Source organism: Balaenoptera borealis, assembly GCF_965194805.1.
Source record: "Balaenoptera borealis genome assembly, chromosome: 4".
NCBI lineage: Eukaryota > Metazoa > Chordata > Mammalia > Artiodactyla > Balaenopteridae > Balaenoptera > Balaenoptera borealis.
This window is the reverse complement of record NC_138861.1, coordinates 12,951,328-12,973,142: the sequence shown is the minus strand read 5'-3', so window position 1 is coordinate 12,973,142 and position 21,815 is coordinate 12,951,328. Positions and strand designations below refer to the sequence as shown.

Here is a 21,815-nt window from a genome sequence, read left to right as displayed (position 1 = left end):
TTTCTTGTTGAACCTCCGTACTGTTTCCACAGTGGTTGTACCATTTTACATTCCTCCCGACAGTTTAGAAGTGTCCCAAATTTCTCAGTTTCTCCACATCCTTGCCAACACTTGTTTATTTTTTTCGGTTTTATTTTGTTTTTAATAATAGCCATCCTAACTAGTGAGAAGTGAGTTTATCACTTTCTTTTTTTTTTTCTTTTTTGTCTTCTGGCATGTGTTGCCTATGTGGCTACAAAGTAAAAGACAAAATTTGCAATGAAAACACTATAATAATTATATATATTAAAAAAAACTTTACCCTTTTGAACTCTTAGGAATAGGACTTGATAATACAGTACTATGCTCATGTTTGATACATATTCTCAGGTTGTATACTTGGCTGAGAAACCAATTTACATTACAGTTTTCATCTTTTCCCTCACCAAATTTGACTTCTTAAATCCACTAGTACTCTCTTTGTTTTTTGTGATTGTGTGCTAATCATTAAGTATGGCTTTATTTCTTTCCTTGCTATTAGAAAATAAACTGATAAATTTATCACATAAGGTAAATAAAAAAGAGGAGCAACTTTCTGCCAATAAACCACATTAAACTTTTCCAGTGAATAGCTTCTACTATCCCCTCAGACCCAGGAAGAGTGACAGAAAACTCTGATTGTTGGAAAATTTACTAGTAGTTACTTATTATCTACTTAATAAAAGGAAAATCTGCTGTTCCTCTTTTTATGAAATTCTATTTTCTGGTAGCACTGAATATGAAATAAAATAATCAGACAGAAGTTGAAGAAAGATTTTAAGTTAATTAAAAATTGCAGCAAATCTAACATTCACTTACTATCTAAAGGAATAAAAATACATATAAATAAACACATTTGATTTTAATATTAAAAATACTTAGTGTATTGCATGTTTTTTTAATTATACTAACCATTGATGTCCATTAAAAGCAATTAAAATTTCCTTCTGGCTTCCACAGTTCTGAGCATAAGACTACATGGAGTTCCAATGCATTTCCTTACCTCCCCACCTCACACCCCACAATGAAAAAAAAGACCTTAGGTGCTGCTATTTAAAACATTTATTAGCAAACATTTGCTTTGAGAATTTGAGAAGAGTCCCAATGAGTGAGAGTTTTTTTATGACTCACCATACAAACTATGTTGTATTGTTAGCTTTAACTGCATAACAAATTACTCCAAAATCTAGTTTCTTAAACAACCACCATTTATTATTTCCCACAAATCTCTGTATTGATTAGATAGTTCTGCTGATGTAGGCTATGCTCTGCTGACCTCAACTGGTCCTGTCTAGACATCTATGGTCAGTTGGCGGGTCATCTAGGCCTGGTTGTTCTAGGGTGGCCTCATTCTTAAGCCTGGCAATTGGAGTACATATTAGTAGTGGTTACAGGGGTGATGTGATCATTGTTTTTCATCAGGCAACAGGCTACCCTAGACTTTTTTTTTTTTTCTCCTTACAAATGGGATGGCATATTTCAATAGCACTAAGAAAGGGAAAATCCCAATGTAGAAGCAATTTTCAACTTTCTGCTGTGCCACATTTGCCACTACTATTAACCAAAGTAATTTGCATGACTAGTTTCAGAGTCAGTATAGTAGGCAACTATCTGTGGGCATAGATACAGGGCGAACTGAGTAAATTATAGCAATCTATGAGAAATTTTATATCTGAATAGTTTTGATTTCTTCCACAAAGATACATGATATCAAAGATATTATTTTGCAAAGAGTAGGTTGTTATGGAAAGGGAGGCTGTATGAGGAATTGGCTTCAACTACAGAGAGATTGAAACCAATAATAAAAAGTGAAGCCAACATTACTTGGTGTTGTCCAGGACTGGTGTACAAACTGATGTTTTCCTTCAAAAATTGTTTTCTTCTCCATTTCGGTCCCAGTGTAAACATTTATAAGCTATTAAGTTCCTGAGTGATTTGAAATACAAACTGATCCAAATTATCAGTGCCAGCAGGCTAGCAAATAATAGCCAGCTGACCAAATATGGTATGAAGCTAGAAATAAATTATGATTTATGAAATGCCTGTATACTTTTTGAAAATTAATTTCAGAATGAAATGGCGCATCTGTCCAGATGGCATTTAGACAATTAATAATGTCATAAATCATTACTTTTTTTATGTGAGGAAAAGGTTACTACAGTCCAACATCATTATTCAGGAAACAGTGAAACTTTAGAATGGTAGACCACAGAATAAACACTACAAAGCACCGAGCTGATCTCCCCGTGCGATGCAGCTGCTTCCCACTAGCTATCTGTTTTACATTTGGTAGTGTATATATGTCCATGCCACTCTCTCACTTCGTCCCAGCTTACTCTTCCCCCTCCCCATGTGCTTTGTGACCATCTAGAGGGGTGGGAGAGGGAGGGTGGGAGGGAGACGCAAGAGGGAGGGGATATGGGGATATATGTACACATATAGCTGATTCATTTTGTTATACAGCAGAAACATAACATTGTAAAGCAATTATACTCCAATAAAGATGTTAAAAAAAAAACACTACAATCATTCACTTTGTTTAATTATTCATACTTTTTTGATTCATTTATATTATTCAATTTCTTTATGCATCATTTGCATAATGAAAATATTAATGCTGACTTAATGGGATAATTGCAAGAAATAATTAATGAATATTTTATGACATTTTAAAACTGAAAAATACTATATACCTTTTGTTCCAATACAATTAGATAGGTGCATTCTTAAAAAAAAAAAACATTGTCAAAGCAATATTATAAATTGTTTCAGTAGAAAAAAGACATTTACGCAATACAGAAGTTTTTCACCCATTCCTATGGTTAAAAATATGCAAAGCCACACTGACATAATATGCCTATGAAGTAAGACACAGCATTTTTTCCAAATTATAGTAGGTTTTCCAGAAGATAGCTCCAAACTGAGTAACAACAATAGTGTTTAGTATAATCAAGTCAAATTACATAAGTAATTGATCACATTATAGCTAAATTTGCATCACAAAAAATGCATATTCTAACATACAGAGTAATAAGCAACCACTTGAAATGTTTGTCTTTATGGCATACCACTAATTAAAATTTCTGATGCACTACTTCAGAGATTATATTTCGTCATCAGTTTTGAAAAAAATTGTTTCTAAATATATACCACAGAATATCATGACAGTATATACATTTTGTACTTTCTACCCAAGAATAAATATTGATGAATTTTTATGAGTGAACCTCAAAAGTCATTTGAGAGAAGAACCTTTTTGTGAAAATAATGACAGCTTTAAATAAAATAGTGTCTTCTAGGGAATGTGTGTGAATATACACGTGCATGTGTGAATTTCACTTATTTTAGATCTTTAACAAAATCTTAGTGCTTAATATGTATTGGACTGTCTTCTCAGAGCACTAGAAATATTATCTCAAAAATTATCATAATAGACTTAGGTAGTATGTTAGTATTTCACCCACTTCACAGTGAGAAAATTGAGGTTAATAACTTGCTCAAATTCACATAATTTTTACACACTGAAATACAAAAACTGATCTTTGAGCTTTTTATAAACAGTATTTAGCTTGAAAGTAAATAGTTTATTTGTGTGATTATATCCCAACCTTTGGTCCATTGTTACTTTCTGAAATGCTTCTATTGTAAAAATACTTAGAATGTTGTGCTTATCTCATTGTTCTTTTCTCTCTAGGTCTGTACTTAAAAATTCTTAATATTTTAATGGTTTTCTGGTTCTTCAAACAGATTTTTTCCTTCAAATTTTGTGAAACTCTTCTAGTTGTCCCTGTAATTATGTTAGTATGCAACATGTTTCTTTATCATTCCTAGAAGCAGAACTCTTATACTCTATTTATGTAATAGGATTTAATATTTTAGCTGGACAACGCTTCTCAATTACCTCTAGTCCTACCAGTGTAAATCTATCTCTACTGTCCATGAAGGTAATTAGCCACAGTATCATCTCCATGTTGCAGATATCAGCACAGGACTAGGCTTACAGGAGATTTCTTTGGGAAAATTCCTGTGTAGATAGAGAAGGGGAAGAGCAGAAGTAGGCAGAGAGAACGTGCAGACTGCGGTGTTGGTCTGACATTTGTTCAAGAGGAAAAGGAAGGAACACGGAGTAGAGAGAGCCTTAGACTGCAGTACAGCCGGGAGAAAGTCTCGGCCAGGCCAACAGGGAGTCCCAGAACAAAGATTACCCATTAGAATAGTCCCCTGTTAGGCCGGGACGGCTCAGCTCTAGGAATCCCACCAGGCTCAGTCACTAGATGGGAGCACCCAGGGAGCATGGCCTTGGCCTGAGCCAAGGAGGTAGTGAAACCCAGAAGGTGGAGCAGGTGAAGGCTGTTGGTTCTCTACATTCCTTGCAGCAAGTTTCTCCTGAAGGGAGACCTGCAGAGTGCGTTTCTGTGATTGCCACAACTACAGTCTTACCAATGTTCCTCTGTTTTACATTGCCCTTTTATTATTTGTTTTCTCCTCTAAATAATGGATTAAAATTAAGTCCTGATTTTTAACGTTGATGAAAATATCAAAGAAGAAAATAGAAATGTATTATGAAACACTTAGAGGTGTTAAACAAATCCTAATTATTATGTCATCCTTTAGATATAGCTCCTTACAAAAATATTCCATTCATAAACTTAACAAAATAGATAATAAATTTGAGTTGTAGCAAACTACTATCCATCTTGATATGCTAATGATATATATGTTAAGACATTTCTAATAGAAGCAGCAGTCCTAAGGCATACTCTACCTAAGCCCATGATTAGAATTTGGCATTGTTTTCTATATGATCAGTTCAAAATAACATGTGATTTTTCAATGACCAGCACTTAATTGAGAAAATTTAAATGATTCCAAAATAGTAATCAACTTTGAATTTCTAAGATGAAATATGCATATAAGAAGGTACCAATTACAATAGTAATTCCTGTGAGAGTAAATATCATCATCAACAGAATTTATGGGCTACCAATTTTTATGTAGGTATGTACTAAATAATTTACAATAAGAAAATACATAGACAAAATATGTAGGTGAAGGTTCTTTTCAAACCATATGTAATTTTTCTGGCTAATTTTTCAAACTGTTTAAGTTTGAAGTCATTTATATTTTAAGAAAACTAAGAAATGAACTAAAATGTTAATAAATTATGTAAAGTTATGTGCAGTTTTCCCATTATTATAAATTTATATTCCAGTAAAAAATAATATCATAATGAATTTCTCCCATCAGTTTGTGACACGATATTCTTTGCTTATTAATACATGCGTATAAATATCTGAAATGTTAAAAAACATAGGCGTTCAGTTGGAGAATGAGTGTTCCTATATTAAAATCAATTTGATTATAATTGCTGTGGGGTGAATTTGGGGGCTAGAGTAGAAGAGTGAAAATGACAAAATTATGACTAATATGTAATATCATATGTTAATTAAAATACATTGTTTAAAAATATTGATTGTTACTATTAAATTCAAATAACAAGAGCAACTTGATACATGTATTTAAAATATTTTTTGTCTTGTTTCACAGCATAGTAACAAGCAAGTAAAACTAAATAACCCCAAAACCACTTTATAGTTTTCCTATAATAAGTTATAATAAGTCCTGTGGAAACTCCAAATTACACTTAGAAATGTACATTTATTATTATTTCAGAGGTTTCAGAGAAGTCCAATAAACACACATGTGAAAAATTCTTCTCACATGCACCTTTAGATAAAGGTTTTCAACTTTTTGCATGCTTCTGTTATACTACTGATCACCAAAATTTTTTTGTATACGATTTAAATTTTTAAAAAACTTTTATTTTATTTTATATTGCAGCATAGTTGATTAACAATGTTGTGTTAGTTTCGGGTGTACAGCAGAGTGATTCAGTTATACACATACGTGTATCTATTCTTTTTCAAATTCTTTTCCCATTTAGGTTATTACAGAATGTTGAGCAGAGTTCCCTGTGTTAGACAGTACGTCCTTGTTGCTGATTACCAAATTTTTGATAACACATGAGAGAAAATTAAATATTTTAACACACTATATAAATGAGGAATAATGAAAATCTATCAATAATACAATAATTTAATGTTGTACATTACTTATAAAAGCATCTGTATTAACCGCCATCTTCCTTTTGTCTACCCTAAGCATTCTCTTACCATTTGAATAGAACTCTTGCCCTGGATGCTTACATGTACCTGTAACCATAAGATCTTTTTTTGAGTGCAAACTTGATTCTGAACCAAATTTCTCACTTAGAGCCATAAGTAGTATGCTACTTACCTCCTTGTTCTAGTGGATACGTATCAGTGCAACAGTATGCATATTCACTACAGAACATTTTTTAAAAATGAACTTGATATACTGATTGAGAACTTAAGCCTAGGTTATGGATATTCATCTATGCTTCATTCACTTTGAATATTATATCCTGGAATCATGAAATCTCTATAGAAACAATCTTTAAAGTAATATGCTAAAAATTATAGAATAAAAAGTTTCTACGTATTCATTATCCTTCTTATGAGAAGTGGTCCTGTGGGCTCATTTCTAAATAGGTGAAAGCTCTCAAGCAATGAATAATAAATTTAAATTTTATGGTGCTAGTACCTTCTCCATAAAGTGTTTTCAGAAAACTGACTAACCACCAAAAGTCCAGATAGCCATATAACAAATTATTAACAAGAAAAGTGAACTTCCCTTTGAAAGTTTTCTACAGGATGAAATATTTTGAAAATAAGCTAGAATGCAGATATCCATTGAAAATATTGTTTCTAATAGTTTAGTAAGATGTAGGGGCTGGTGTAAAATTTATGTTAAATGAAAAATCTTAATCCATTAGTAATTTATGACCTAAAATTTAATCAACATTAATGAAATAAATGTGGTAAGTTTTTAAGTGTATATGTCTAAAAAATGATAAGCTTTCCCCCCCCATTTTTTAAGAGCTGTTACAAATATTGATGAACAGAGAAAAGACACTAAGATCATGGAGACATGCTGACTAAGAAGTGGGCATAGTGAGCGTTCAGAAGCAGAGGCTTTTGAGTAGCAGTGATACCATAGCAAGAATAAATTTCAAGTACAAGAAAGAAAAACTGAATTTGCCATATGTTATCTGATAACTGTCTTTACAACCTGGACCTCATTTGTAACAGAAAGTCTATTTAAAATTCTGAAATACTTGTATATAATCAGCTCCAAACCTACAAAACGAAGGTTTTTCTCCTACTGGTGAAATAACTAGGCTTCTAGTCTCCAGAGTGAGTTTAAAAGGAGGGAAGAAGACTTGAAAGTTGTCAGCACTTTCAACAGCAGATACCATCTGTATAATCAGCTGATCCTAGACCATGTAGGAATTTGTATTAGAACTGGGAACATACAGGATTCTGGCTCAAGATGGTGACATAGAAAGATCCTAAACTCACCTTTTCCCACAGACACTCTGGATCTACAGCTATACAGTATGTGGAACAATTTCCTCTGACTAAAGCCTAAAAACTGGCAGCGTGACCCCTTCACAGGGCAAATGACAATGAAGCAGATAGGAACGGCTGAGACACAGTTTTTCCATAAACCCCACCCTGAGCCTAGTAAAATCAAAACCTAGAGCTTCTATCCTGCATCGGGCTCCTCAGCTTTTAAGACCAGCACTTGAGAGAACTGGGAACATACAAACTGAATCAAAATCAAATAATGAAAAAGAAATCTTACATTAGTCCCAAGAAAAAGTGTTGAGATTTCAGAGCACTAAAGTATAGTCAGTCTGAATTGCTTTATTCCCAAATATAATTTGTCTAGTGCCTTATGGTCCTGTTTGATCTAAGTAAAATAATTTTATAACCTACTATTGACAGTGCTTTCCTTTGTCTAGATTTTATAAAGCCAAAGCTAAAAATGTGAATTTGAGGAGGGTAAACAAAAATTTTCATATTGAACCATATATTTGGGGGGGGGGTGTACAACTCAGATTATTCAGGGTTAAAAACAATTTTAAATTATAAGTGATGACAACAGCTTTTCACAGAGTAATAGGAATTAAGCTTTTATCATTGCAGTTTTCAGTACTTGACACAGAACCTTGATGAGGGTTACAACTGACATGGAAAAGTGTTATTTAAGTACTTGCACCAAAGATATCTATTGCTGAGGAACAATTTTTGAGTGAGGAGTTTATATAGTATCTTTTTATAACCCATAGTAAAATTCATGCTTGTGGCTGTCATTCTTCAGCGGAGCTAAAGTATTGTAGACTAGAATCTGATCAATAGTATACTTCAGGTGGAATAGAGAGAGTACATCCTATGTGACAAGATCTATACTAAGAATTTAGAAAGCATTTTCTTTTTCAATAATTTCAAAAACTTTGAGTTTTTGATATCTCACTTTATAAATAAAGACAATAAAACTTAGAGGCATTACATAATTTACCCAAGGTTACATAAAGTGGCAGAGTCAAGATTCCTTCTATACAATCAAACTTAGAAACAGCTGTATGTTTGTATACCTGCAACATCAAAAATATGCTTTCTTGGGAAGGAAAACATGTGCTGTTAAAAGTTCTATAATAATGAATGATACCAGAAAACCATTGTTAACAGTGTCCAGGAAGTAGCAGCAAAAGCCACAGCAACAGTTGCAACATTTTCATTATAGTACTCAGCACATGAGTAAACTAATCACAGTGAAAATTTCCCTTAGTACCCACAAACAGGAATTTCCACCAAACATGTTCTAGGGCAAACTGATTTGGTGGTTCATGTTTTAGAAAGGAGTGCTTGTTCTTTGCTGTCATGTCATAGTTTGTATCATTTCAAGTGGATTAAAAAAGATTAAATATATTACTGCAAAGAATAGTACAAATAATACAAACTATTCTAGCCCACTGCCTTTCTTTCTCTCCTTTTACATAATCTCCCACTTAAATCTTCATTTTCTTTGGAATGTATTTAAAATGTATTCAGCCAAAAACAAGAGGAGACAAAGTGCCTAGGACATAAAGTACAGCAAGTAATAGAGGCATATGTTATTTTTATATTAATAAGAATATATTTGCGTGAGATGTAGAAAGTAATAGAGATCTAATGTCAAGAACTCCTAAAATTCTCAGAAATGGCACAATTAGCAAAAAACTTACTGGTGAATGTTAAAAGTGCTAAATCTTCAGAAAAATCATTTGGAATTTTCTTTTCTAAGCCATTAAATGCAATTTAATTGCATGTTTTCGCATAAAATTTAGTATAAAATTACTCTATAGCACATAAAATATTAATTTAAGAAAGTTTTAAAGTTTGTGGAAAAATACTTTCATCTATAGCACATAAAATATTAATTTAAGAAAGTTTTAAAGTTTGTGGAAAAATACGTTCAAAGTCCAATGAAACTCCCTAAAGTGTACCTTAAATTTAAATTTTTCTTCACTGTATTCATTTTTTTATTTTCAGAAATTTGTCCCAGCTCATTTCCTTAGTCTTCTGGGGTCTCAAAGTGTTCAAAGATCACACAAGATTGTAAACACAATTAAATACACGTTATATGAAATTATTTAATAATCATGTTTCTGAGCTAAATTGTTATTGACATCAACCATTTCTTCATGAAGTTCCACTTAACACATTAAATATGTTGTTTTTATATTAGTTCAAATGGAATTATTTCTAAAGCAGTCAAATAAGTAGAAACCGCACATAGCATTGGAAATAATGGTCAAGATATAAAAAGTTAATATCGTGCTTGTAGAACAATCTCTTTGTTACCTCTTTCATGAATCCTGCATGTTCATATGTAATATGTAGTGTTTAATACAAAAAACAAAATCGCTATTGAAGAATTTCTAAGAAGGCACTGTTTATGAAAAATTAAGCAACACCACAGTGTGTTGTTTTAGTTATTGGAAAATATTATGATTGGTTATATTAAATTGAGTTAGTAAAACTTTCAGTGTAACACTGGAGTAAAATATAATCTTTACAGACATTTGTAAATGATAGGAAACATCTATTTCTATCTATCTATCTATCTATCTAATCTATCTGTATTGTTTGGAAATTTTAAGGTTGGAGAAATCCTCCATAGACTTCTGTAGTCAATTAATAAACACACACACTTTGTTTCATGCCTTTAGAAAATCATTTTAGATTTGCTATCTCATGTAATCTTCATAATTAAGCTGTGAATTTGCAACTGGATCATATTTTATAGAAAAGGAATGTGAGCATGATTTATGACAATTAAGTAACATTTTTTGGTCCCAAATTTCTCTGCCATCAATGCCAATATTTTTCTTTTATGACTTTGCTTCTCTCCCTGTTACAGAAGAAAAGACACTATATCTTAAAACGTAGTATATGTAACATCTATATGCATATTTTGTAGATGGTATATATATAATATCTATACACATGTCCATATACATGCACAGTTACATACAATATTTACATACATACAGATTTCCATGCTGTAGTATAAAGTAGCTAATACGTGTTGAATTGATGAGAAAATAGTAACACTAACAGAACCTCCAACAACTAGCATTACTATGTATCATGAACTCACCTAAGTGCTTTTGTATTGATTAATTAATTTAATCCTTAAAAAGTATACTATTAGGGACTTCCCTGGTGGCACAGTGGTTAAGAATCAGCCTGCCAATGCAGGGGACACGGGTTTGAGCCCTGGTCCGGGAAGAAAAAAAAAAAAAAAAGTATACTATTAGTATTCCAATTATAAAGATAAGTAAACTGAAACCTGGAGGTGTAAAATACCTAGTTCATGATCACAGTTACTAAATGGTAGAACTTAGTTATAAAACCAGACACTCTTATTCTAGATCCTGGACCTATCTACTCTCTTGTGATGCCTTTCCCTTGTGGGCCATCACTAGTGTTAGAGCGGTCGTTAACAGAGTGCATTCCTTTAGGGAACAAGGCTTTAGCCTTGTTCAGAACTTCTTAAAATTATGTTGATGATCTCCTGTTGAAGCTAGACAGAGACCATTGAGATAACATAGACATTCTAATCCTGTTACTATAACCTGGTGACTTTGCTGTTGGAGGAGGTGATCCAGAGGACGTGACCACTGGTTGAACCAAGAGTTAGACCCTGACAATCAGAGGATCCTTACCCATTTCCCTTCTCCTCGGAATGTATGCTCTGCCCACCTTTCCCACTGTGGGAACCATTTTCATGGATTTAGCCTTGAGAAAGCAATGTGTTGCTGAGACAACCTGGACTGTATATGCGACTAAATCCAGTTAAGGCCCTTTCATAAACTTTTAAGGTTCTGGTGGGCGGGTGTGGAGTTCTACTCAATTTGTGGCCATCAAAGACAAGCCTTGTTTGTAAGTTCCCTTACTTATTAAACCTGGCACCTACCAATCTAGAGTGGCCCACCTCTTTCTTCAGTTTATTCTTGCCCTCCATGTATGGGAGCTAGTTTCAAATTTCACCTGGGAAGCTTTCAAGGTTTTGAACCAACAGTGGTGCAGTGGGTTATTTCCAATTTCTTGTCCTGGTCTCCAAAATAGGAACTTCCTACCTCTCTGTGAATAATTAAGAAAAAGTATTTTATTTTCTTCACATCATATTTGCTCCTCCCTTTCTAGATTAAGACGCAGCAGTAGCAGCAGCTATTCTGTGTAGCAGAGGCATAGGACATTTCTGTTTGTGACTGGGTTGCCTTAGTTCAATGTAGGAAGAAGTAGAAGAAAGTCCAAATTCTCTGTAAGTCCTAAGCCATGTTTCAAATCCTATTTTACCAGTTGATACTGTGGTTAAGCACTTTAAGTAAAATTCAATAACTGAGGTAATCACTGTTTTTAAATTATCACATCATAGCATGTGCCATTCAATTATTTCACCCATTTTTCCTTATTTCTTCTTTTTCTTTTTTTTTTTAATTTATAGAATTATGCATGTGTTGGATAATCAAGAAGCGTTAAGAATACACGTGCCAGGCTTTAAGAATGACTTTAATGGTGAGTTTACAGCATTAATATAATTACATACTTGCACCTATATAAATGCATAAATACATATTAATTTGAAGAACATAGGACGTAGAGATCAGTTGATGCTTAGAATGTAACTATGGTAATCCTATCTATTTATCTATCTATCTATCTATTCAAGAAAGTTAATATACTTATTTGACCATGAGAAAAACCCTCTTAATAGCAGTGGTATTAAACTTAAGAAAAATATGCTAGCCCCGGTAGGGGAATGAATTATTAGGTTAATACCTGAAATCTTATTTCAGAGTCTTTGACTTAAGCGGTAAAATTAAAATATATATTCCTATTTTATTGTTTTCTACTTATTATATTTTCTATATGTTTTTTAATAAGTATATTATGTGCATTGTGAATCCTTTTAAGTTTTGGGACAATTAGATTAATTTGAAGAAATTACAATTCTCAGCAAGTCTCTGGACTGGGTAATTTATTGTGTCCATTTCCCAATGTGGTGTAGCTGAAACCTATATTTGCACAAGAAAATCAAGCTCAGATTTCATAGCTTGTTGGGGGGAAGGATGATATGGGGTGAGGGTATGGGAGGTACAAACTATTGGGTATAAATAGGCTCAAGGATATATTATACAACATGGGGAATATAGCCAATATTTTGTAATAATTGTAAATGGAATGTAAACTTTAAAAATTGTATATAAATTTTTTTAAAGTTTTTTAAAAATTTAAAAATTGAGTATCATAGTGGGGTTTTTAAAAATCACTTTAAAAATACTTCATATTTATTAAAGGTACTGAGAAACTCGAAAGCAAGTTTGTAGTGATAAAATGAATGCTGGCAATGTAAACTCCCTGAACAAAAACATCTCCTTGTCTAAGCTGTGTGAGACTTTCAAAGGAGTACATGATGTATACATTTCTAATCCGTTCAAAGTAATTTCATTTAATAATCTATTCATGGTCCATATAAGATTTAAAATCAGACAAAATTAATAAGATACTGAATCTTAAATTCCATGAAACAATGAAATGCGCATTTCTCAGCAAGCCATTCTATTTTTAAGTGCTATCTTCTCTTCCCTCAACTGATGGAGAATGAAAGCTAGAAATGTTGCCTGTCACACTCCTTGCTTTTATTTCCAAGTGTTAACTGACTGAATCCTCAATTTTTTATAGCTCAAATGTAAGTTAGAAGTTTTTGTTATTAAGTTTCAATAAAAGGAAATAAAAGAGCAATCCACTTAATTCTTTCTCTACCAAAGGAATTTTCATTATCACTGTATTTTTATATGGTTGGAAAACTTATTTTAAAATATCTTTATGAACACAGAGGAACCACATTTGGATGACTATGGTAAAGTTTTGCTACAACTACTTATAGACAAATTATCTGACTTACAGCAAGCAATTTTATATTAGCTTATATTAGAAGTATATTATTACTTGTAGCATTTATAATAACAGTGCAACCACAGTCTTATATTCATTATACCAAAATCCAAACATTCTAAAAAGTGGGTTTTGTTCCTAAACTATTTGAGCAGCTAAACCTTAGCTTAGCCAACCTGAACTCAGGTGTTGATAAAACCAAACCAGAAATGAAATAAATCCATTTATAGTCTTTGTAAAGCCCAACACATGTGGATATGCTTATATTTTGCTGAAGTAATATGAATGTGTTTCACTGAGAGGTGCCCCTGGACTCAACTGAAAGTGTTATGCTATATAACATGTATGAAGCTTTAAAAAAATCTGAAAATTTTTGAAATTTAGAGCCCATTGGCCCCATGAATTTCTGAGAAGGTATAGTAGATCTGTAATAGTACCTTCTAGTCCCAGTTCTTGAAAAAGAAAGAAAATCAAAAGACAAAACATTTTACTTAAACCTAAAAAGCATGCCCTACAAATATGCCCAATCTCTCTCATAATCTGCATGTTCTTTACTTGATCTGTTCTCTTCACTCTACTTTCTATTGTCATCCTGTTTTTTTATACCTACCTCACTAACAGCCTTTGCTAATAATGCAACTCTCTCATAGTACATATTATATTCCACCAGTTAATTTTCTTGTCTCTCCCTAACTGAGCTTTCAGACTAGCTTATCCTCTTAGCTTAGTCATACTTCTGTAATTTTCCAAATCTTACTTTGATGTGACACAAAAAACACTACAGAAAGCTTGTTAGTATATCAAATAAGCTGTGAGTTAAAGTGTAATTTCTATAGAAGTTGACTGAAATAAAAGAAATTAAGTTTAAAAGGAGAAAAAAAATTCACAGTTATCCTGTGGTAGATATAGCTGGTTGACTAGTCAACATCTGTCCTTTACTCTGCCTTGGTAAGAAAACCTTGATATTTTTTAACCCTCCTGTGATAGTGCGTGTACTTTTGTGAAGGCTCCTGTAAAGGTTTAATAGGTCAGAGTGACCTCATTCCTTTTTATTGTTTTTGGTTTGTGAGGAATATAGGACACATGAAAAGAGATTTTCAGTGAACTTCTGGAAAAGGTTTACCATTTTTTTTTAACAAAAAATGGTAAACAAGGCCCAGATGGCTTCTTAGGACAATTCTCCCAAATCTATATATTCAGAAGACTAAAGTATTCTGAGGCATAGAAAAATGACAACATATAAATCGTTTGTATGTAGTGAATATACCATTAGTCTGTTACCAAAACAAGAAAAGAATTAAAACCAAAACAACCCACTACAGGCAAACATATCTTATTAATGTTGATGGAAAATCTTAAATAAAATATCTGCAAAATAATTAAAGCATTAAAAAATACAGTACATCCTCTGCTTGGGTTTATTTCAGGAATGCAAACATGGTTCAATTTTAGAAAAACTGTTGTTTCTTATGGTGATAGATATAAGAAAGAGGGTTTAGGATTATCTCCACAGATGCTGATAAAAACATTTGTTAAATTTATCATTCATTCCTATTCATTGATATTTGGGCCTTTAAATCTCTTTTTTTGAATAGGTTCTAGTAAATCATTCAAAAAAGCTAAGCAAAAGATTCGTAAGGTTTCTTGTGAAAAGGTTTTATTAATTTCCCTTGTGTTTTTTATCTCTGATTTTTCTGTTTTTAATCATAATACTTTTTATTCTCTTTTTTCATTCTTGATCAATCTTTCAAGTGGATTGGTTTGTTAGTACTTCAAAAAACAAACTTTTGACTTTGTTGATTGTATTTATCTTTGTTTTATTGATTTGCACTTTAATTTTTATTGTCCTATCTTTCTACTCTCTGTTTATTCTTCACCTGACTTCTTATATTGGCCACTGATTTTAATATTTCAGCTTCTCTCTCTCTCTTTCCCTTTTTGGTTTATACCAGTGTTTTTTTTAAGACTTTATTTTTAGAGCAGTTTTAGGTTTACAACAAAACTGAGATGAAGGCATAGAGATTGCCCATATATTCTCTGCCCCTATACATGCATAGCTTCCCTCATTATCAAAATCACTCATCAGAATGGTGCATGTTTTTTTTTTTTTAATCAAGAATGAACCCTCATTAACACATGATAATCACTCAAGTTTATAGTTTACTAAGGTTCATTCTTGGAGTTGTACATTCCGTGGGTTTGGACAAATGTATAATGACATGTATCCATCATTATAGAATGTACAGAATATTTTCACTGTTCTAAAAATCCTCTGTGCTCTGCCTATTCATCATTTCCCCCATACACCCCTGGAAACCACTGATCTTTTTATTACCTCCATAATTTCACCTTTTCCAGAATGTCATATAATTGGAATCATATAGTATTTAGTTTTTTTCAGATTGACTTCTTTCTCTTAGAAATATGCATTGAAGGTTCACCATGTCTTTTCTTTTTTTTTTATGTGTTGTGTGTGTGTGTGTTTTTTTTTTAACATCTTTATTGGAGTATAATTGCTTTACAATGGTGTGTTACTTTCTGCTTTATAACAAAGTGAATCAATTATACATATACATATGTTCCTATATCTCTTCCTATCCCTCTTCCCTCTTGCATCTCCCTCCCTCCCACCCTCCCTATCCCACCCCTCTAGGTGGTCACAAAGCACCGAGCTGATCTCCCTGTGCTATGCGGCTGCTTCCCACTAGCTATCTATTTTACTTTTGGTAGTGTATATATGTCCATGCCACTCTCTCACTTTGTCCCAGCTTACCCTTCCCCCTCGCCGTATCCTCAAGTCCATTCTCTAGTAGGTCTGTGTCTTTATTCCCGTCTTACCACTAGGTTCTTCATGACCTTTTTTTTTTTTTTCCCTTAGATTCCATATATATTTGTTAGCCTACTGTATTTGTTTTTCTCTTTCTGACTTACTTCACACTGTATGACAGACTCGAACTCCATCCACCTCACTACAAATAACTCAATTTCGTTTCTTTTTATGGCTGAGTAATATTCCATTGTATACCATGTCTTTTCTTGATAGATCACTTATTTTTATTGTGGAATAATATCCTGTTGTCTGGATGTACCACCGTTTATTTATCCAGTCACCTATCGAAGGACATCTTTGTTGCTTTCAAGTTTTTGCAGTTATGAGTAAAGCTGCTATAAACATCTGTGTGCAGATTTTTTGTAGATATAAATTTTCAGTTCCTTTAGGTAAATATCAAGAAGCATGGTAAGATTATGTTTAGTTTTGTAAGACATAGTTTTGTAAGAAACTGTCAAACGATCTTCCAAAGTTGCTGTACCATTTCACATTCCCACCAGTAATGTATGAGAGTGCCTCTTGTTTCATATCCTTGCCAGCATTTGGTGATGTCAGTGCTCCAGATTTGGCCATTTTAATAGGTATGTAGTGGTATCTCATTGTTGTTTTAATTTGCATTTACTGATGACATATGATGTGGAGCATCTTATATGCTTCTTTGCCATCTGCATATCTTCTATGATTAAGATCTTTGACCCATTTTTAAATTCATTTATTTTATCATGAAGTGTTTTTTTATTTTTAATTGAAGTATAGTTGATTTACAATGTTGTGTTAGTTTCAGGTGTACAGCAAAGTGATTCAATTATATATATATGTATGTGTGTATATATATATATATATATATATATATATATATATATATATATATAATCTTTTTCAGATTCTTTTCCCTTATAGGTTATTAAAAAATATTGAGTATAATTTTGTGTGCTATACAGTAGATCCTTGATGGTCATCTATTTTATATGTAGTAGTGTGTATATGTTAATCCCAAGCTCCTAACTTATCCCTCCCTCCTTCCCCTTTGGTAACCATAAGTTTGTTTTCTATGTCTGTGGGTCTATTTCTGTTTTGTATATAAATTCATTTGTTTTGGTTTTTTTTAACATTTCACATATAAATGATTTCAAATGATATTTGTCTTTGTCTGGCTTACTTCACTTAGTATGAAAATCTCTAGGTCCATCCATGTTGCTGCAAATGGTATTATTTCATTCTTCTTTATTGCTGGGTAATATTCCATTGCATGTATGTGTATATATATATATATATATATATATATACACACACACACACACCAGATATATATATATATATATCCTGGTATATATATATGGTGTGTGTGTATATATATATATATATATATACTATATATATATACACACACACACACATATATTCCATTGCATGTGTGTATATATATATGGTATATATGTATACCACATCTTCTTTATCCATTCATCTGTCAATGGACATTTAGGTTGCTTCCATGTCTTGGCTATTGTAAAACTGAAGTTTTAAGAATTCTTTGTATATTTTGAATAACAGTCATTAATCAGGTGTGTTTTTGCAAATATCTTCTCCCAGTCCGTGGCTTGTCTTTTAATTCTCTTAACATTGTCTTTCAGAGCTGAAGTTTTTAATTTTAATAAATTTCAGCTTGTCAATGATATTTTTCATGGACCAGTTCTTTGGAGCTGAATCTAAAAAGGCATTACTATGTCCAAGGTCATCTAGGTTTTCTCCTGTGTTACCTTCTAAGGGTTTTATAGTTTTACTCTTTTACATTTAAGTGTCTTATCCATTTGAGTTAATTTTCTTGAAGTGTGTATGGTCTGTGTCTAAATTCATTTTTTGCATGTGGGTGTCCAGTTGTTCCAGCACCATTTGTTGAAACAGGGTCTTTGTCAAAGATCAGTTGACTATATTTACGTGAGTCTGTTTCTGGGCTCCCATATGTTTCATTGATCTACCTATCACCAATACTATACTCTCTTGATTACTGTAGCTTTATAGTGAGTCTTGAAGTTGTGTGGTGTCAGTCATCTAACTGTTCTTCTCCTTCAATATTTTATTGACTATTGTGTATTTTAGCTTCTCTTTTTGTAACATAAATATTACTGTTTTGTTGCATCACACAGGATTTGATATGTTGTGTTTTCATACTCTTTTAGTTCTAAGTATTTTAAATGCCATTGTATTTTCTTCTCTTATTCTTGATTTACTTAGATGTGGTAATCTGCAAGCTGATTCTCAATCCTATATGAAAGAGGTTAGCCATAAATAGTCAAAATCTTTTTGAAGGAGAAGAAGGTTAATGGTCTTCTCTGCCAAATATCAAGTTTACTGTAAAATAATAATAATTACAGCAGTATTTATATATAGAAATATATAACCAGAGCAATAGACAAGGATTGTCCAGACAAGGACCCTCATGTATACTGAACTGAAGTATGTGACAGAAGTAACATGGTAGATTGGTGAGGATAGGATAAACTGTTCAAAAGAAAGATTAAAAATATTTATAGATATGGAAAAAAAATCCTACCTCACATTATATATAAAATTCAAATATAGATGGATTAAGGATTAAATTATCTAAATTTAAATTTTAAAAATTAGTAAAATGCCTAGTAACACCCTTTTGTTATTGGGGCATTGTGGTAATTTTACAATAAGACCTAAAATTTTTGAATTGATTATATTAAAGTTAATGGCATCAGTTCATGAAAATATAATAACAAGTGAAATAAAGTTATGAACTGGAAAAAGATAATTGAAAAAAATCAACCAAAAATTGGTATCAATAATATATAATAATTCCTATTAATCTATAAGGAAAAGATAGTGCAATATGAAAATATTTCTATGATATATATAACATTCCAATTTCAGAGAAGAGAAAACACACATGGCACATAAATGAATGAACAGATACTATCCCTTGTTAGAAATTAAGGAAGTGTAAATTGATAGCAGTTACAATACCATTTTTTAACATAGTTTATTGCCAAATTTAAGAAGTTGAACATGATTGTTAGCAAGTATGTGGATTAACAGAATCTCTTCTAAATTGATATTTGCAAATATAAATTAATATAATTACTTTGGAAAACAAAATAATATTTACTTATAAATTTGAATAATCAAATTCTCTATTAACTGACATTCTACACTTAAGCATATCTTCAATAAAAAATTTTGTACTTGTGTGCTAGGAAACATGAACATGAATATTCAAAACAGCAGTACGATCAGCCCTTCATATCCATGGATTCCACATCTGCAGAGTCAAACAAACTTGGATAGAAAATAATTTTTAAAAATTACAGAAATTTCCAAAAAGTACAATTATTTACATAGCAGTTACATTGTATTGGGTTTTATAAGTAATCTAGAGATGATTTAAAGTGTACAGGAGGTTGTGCATAGGTTATATGCAAATACTATGCTATTTTACATAAGGAAACTTTGGTATTTACTGGGGGTCCTGAAGCCAATCCCTTGAAGATACCAAGGGATGACTGTATTCACAGTAGAAAATAATCTAATTACTGAAAAGTGCCTAATAGAAGAATAGATAAATTCATTGTGATATATTTACATAGTAGAATATCATATAGTAGTGAAAATCAATAATTAGGGCTACACAGAATAATAGAACTGAATTGAATAATATTTAGTGAAAAAGTAACTCCATGAAGATTCCATATAATGTGATACTGTTTTTATAAAGTTGAACAGAAAGATAAGCATATGCATATTAGATAATTTTCTTAAAAAATCAGATAAGTGATAATTCCAATTTTGGATTATCTCTGATGTGGGGAAGCAAAAGTTAAGGAAGGAGTTGTTCTATTTTTCAAGTAGGGTCCCATTCCCAAGTTGTCTCATTAATTGTTTTAGAGGTTATTACAAGATTTTACCAAGCTAGTAAGATCCAGGTGGTATGTCTATGGATGTTAATTGTATTATTAAAATAAATACATAGAATAAAAATAAAATAGGGTATGCATGGATTCTTAAATTGAATTCCCCAAGAAGTAGACCTTGAGTCTAAGATTTGAGGAGACACATTTCATTTGGAAGGTGATCCCAAGAAGCACCAGTGTGGGAATGGGAGAGTAGAACAGGGAAGGAAAATAGGCAAAAAGTGGTGCATTAATGAATAGTTTACCTCTATGGCAAAGTAGAACACACCTCCCTCAGAGTTGCTCCAAAGTTGTCCAAAAAGTCCAAAGCTGGCCCTTGTAATCATAACACCTATTTGTCCTTGGCAGAGGATTTCAAATGCATTTAAAAGCATTTATCCTTGGAACTCTAGCCTGCTCTGCATGCAGCAAATCCTCCTCATGGCACTAGGGAAAGCTCTCAGGCAGAGAGTTACAAGTGCTTGTAGTGAGATGCTATCATCTTCCAAGAAACAGTGAGCTTGAATGCTGGGGAACTATGAGTCAAACACCAATAACACCTACTATAGTCCACTCAAGTACACTTGTACTTCACATTAAATTCCTCTGTCCTCCCACTGATTCTTCAAGGTCATTGTCAGTCAAAATTTCTAAATCAAAAGGATTTACAGTAGTATATTTAGTGGGGCAAGCTACACTTATCACTGTTACACTCGTTTCTGAGGCTGTAATTGCTATGTGTACTTTCTGTCCTCTCTTATCCATTCTGGACTCCACTCATTTTTGGTTAGAATTTGTGCTAGTTCATGTTGATGACTCAATGAAATAACCCATGGTTAAGGTGACTGGGCCCCTGTGCTCTTCCCTGCTGTGATTACTATAATTGCCCATTTGTGCACCTATCACCAGGCTGGAAGTATAAAGAAGAGCTCCAATTACTTTTTCTCCTGAAAGTAATCTATTTATTCTCTTGGTGACTTCACTATTTTCATGGCTACAAATATTTTTATTTAGTAAGATCCTGGTAATATCAGTAGCCCTGAGCTCTTACTGTTACAACTTATACCTACTTCTTTCGTTACCTACAGCACATTTCTTACTAAAAGTATAATCGCAGAGTAAAATATTAAATGTTCAATTCTTTAGATGTATGTGGCATTTAATTTTCCATGGAGAAAGATATAAATTAATCATTTTAGAATTAAATCATATTCAGCCTGGCTAACTTACTATGTGCTTCTTCTTTCTAAAATAAATGTCAATAAAAAGTTAAAACTGTGGGATAGGGAGGGTGGGAGTTAGGGAGATGCAAGAGGGAAGAGATATGGGAACATATGTATATGTATAACTGATTCGCTTTGTTATAAAGCAGAAACTAACCCACCATTGTAAAACAATTATACTCCAATAAAGATGTTAAAAAAAAAAAAAAAAGTTAAAACTATTTCAGGAGAAATAAGGGAAGAAGGTTGACCCTTAGACACATGTAAGAGAATGAAAGACAATATTGTTACTGACCAATCTAATAATCAAGAAAGTCTGAAAAAAATAGATTGTTCAGCTTTAGAAATATTTACTGAATATTATTACCACTCTCTTGAAATCTAGGGAAATTGCAATTTATAAATTCAGTTGCAACTCTTCTAAGCGCAAGATACTATATTTAAATTTTGTTTTATTTAT

General features: G+C 32.3%; 1 long non-coding RNA gene across 1 annotated transcript in view; it reads left to right on the top strand.

Moving 5' to 3' along the window:
* The window catches only part of LOC309628600, a 152,791-nt gene extending 139,392 nt beyond the window's left edge, over positions 1–13,399 (top strand). The window contains exon 3 of the long non-coding RNA XR_014244573.1: positions 11,938–13,399. This is a non-coding gene — a long non-coding RNA (uncharacterized lncRNA). The remainder of the gene's footprint in view (positions 1–11,937) is intronic.
* Positions 13,400–21,815: the final 8,416 nt, after the last annotated feature.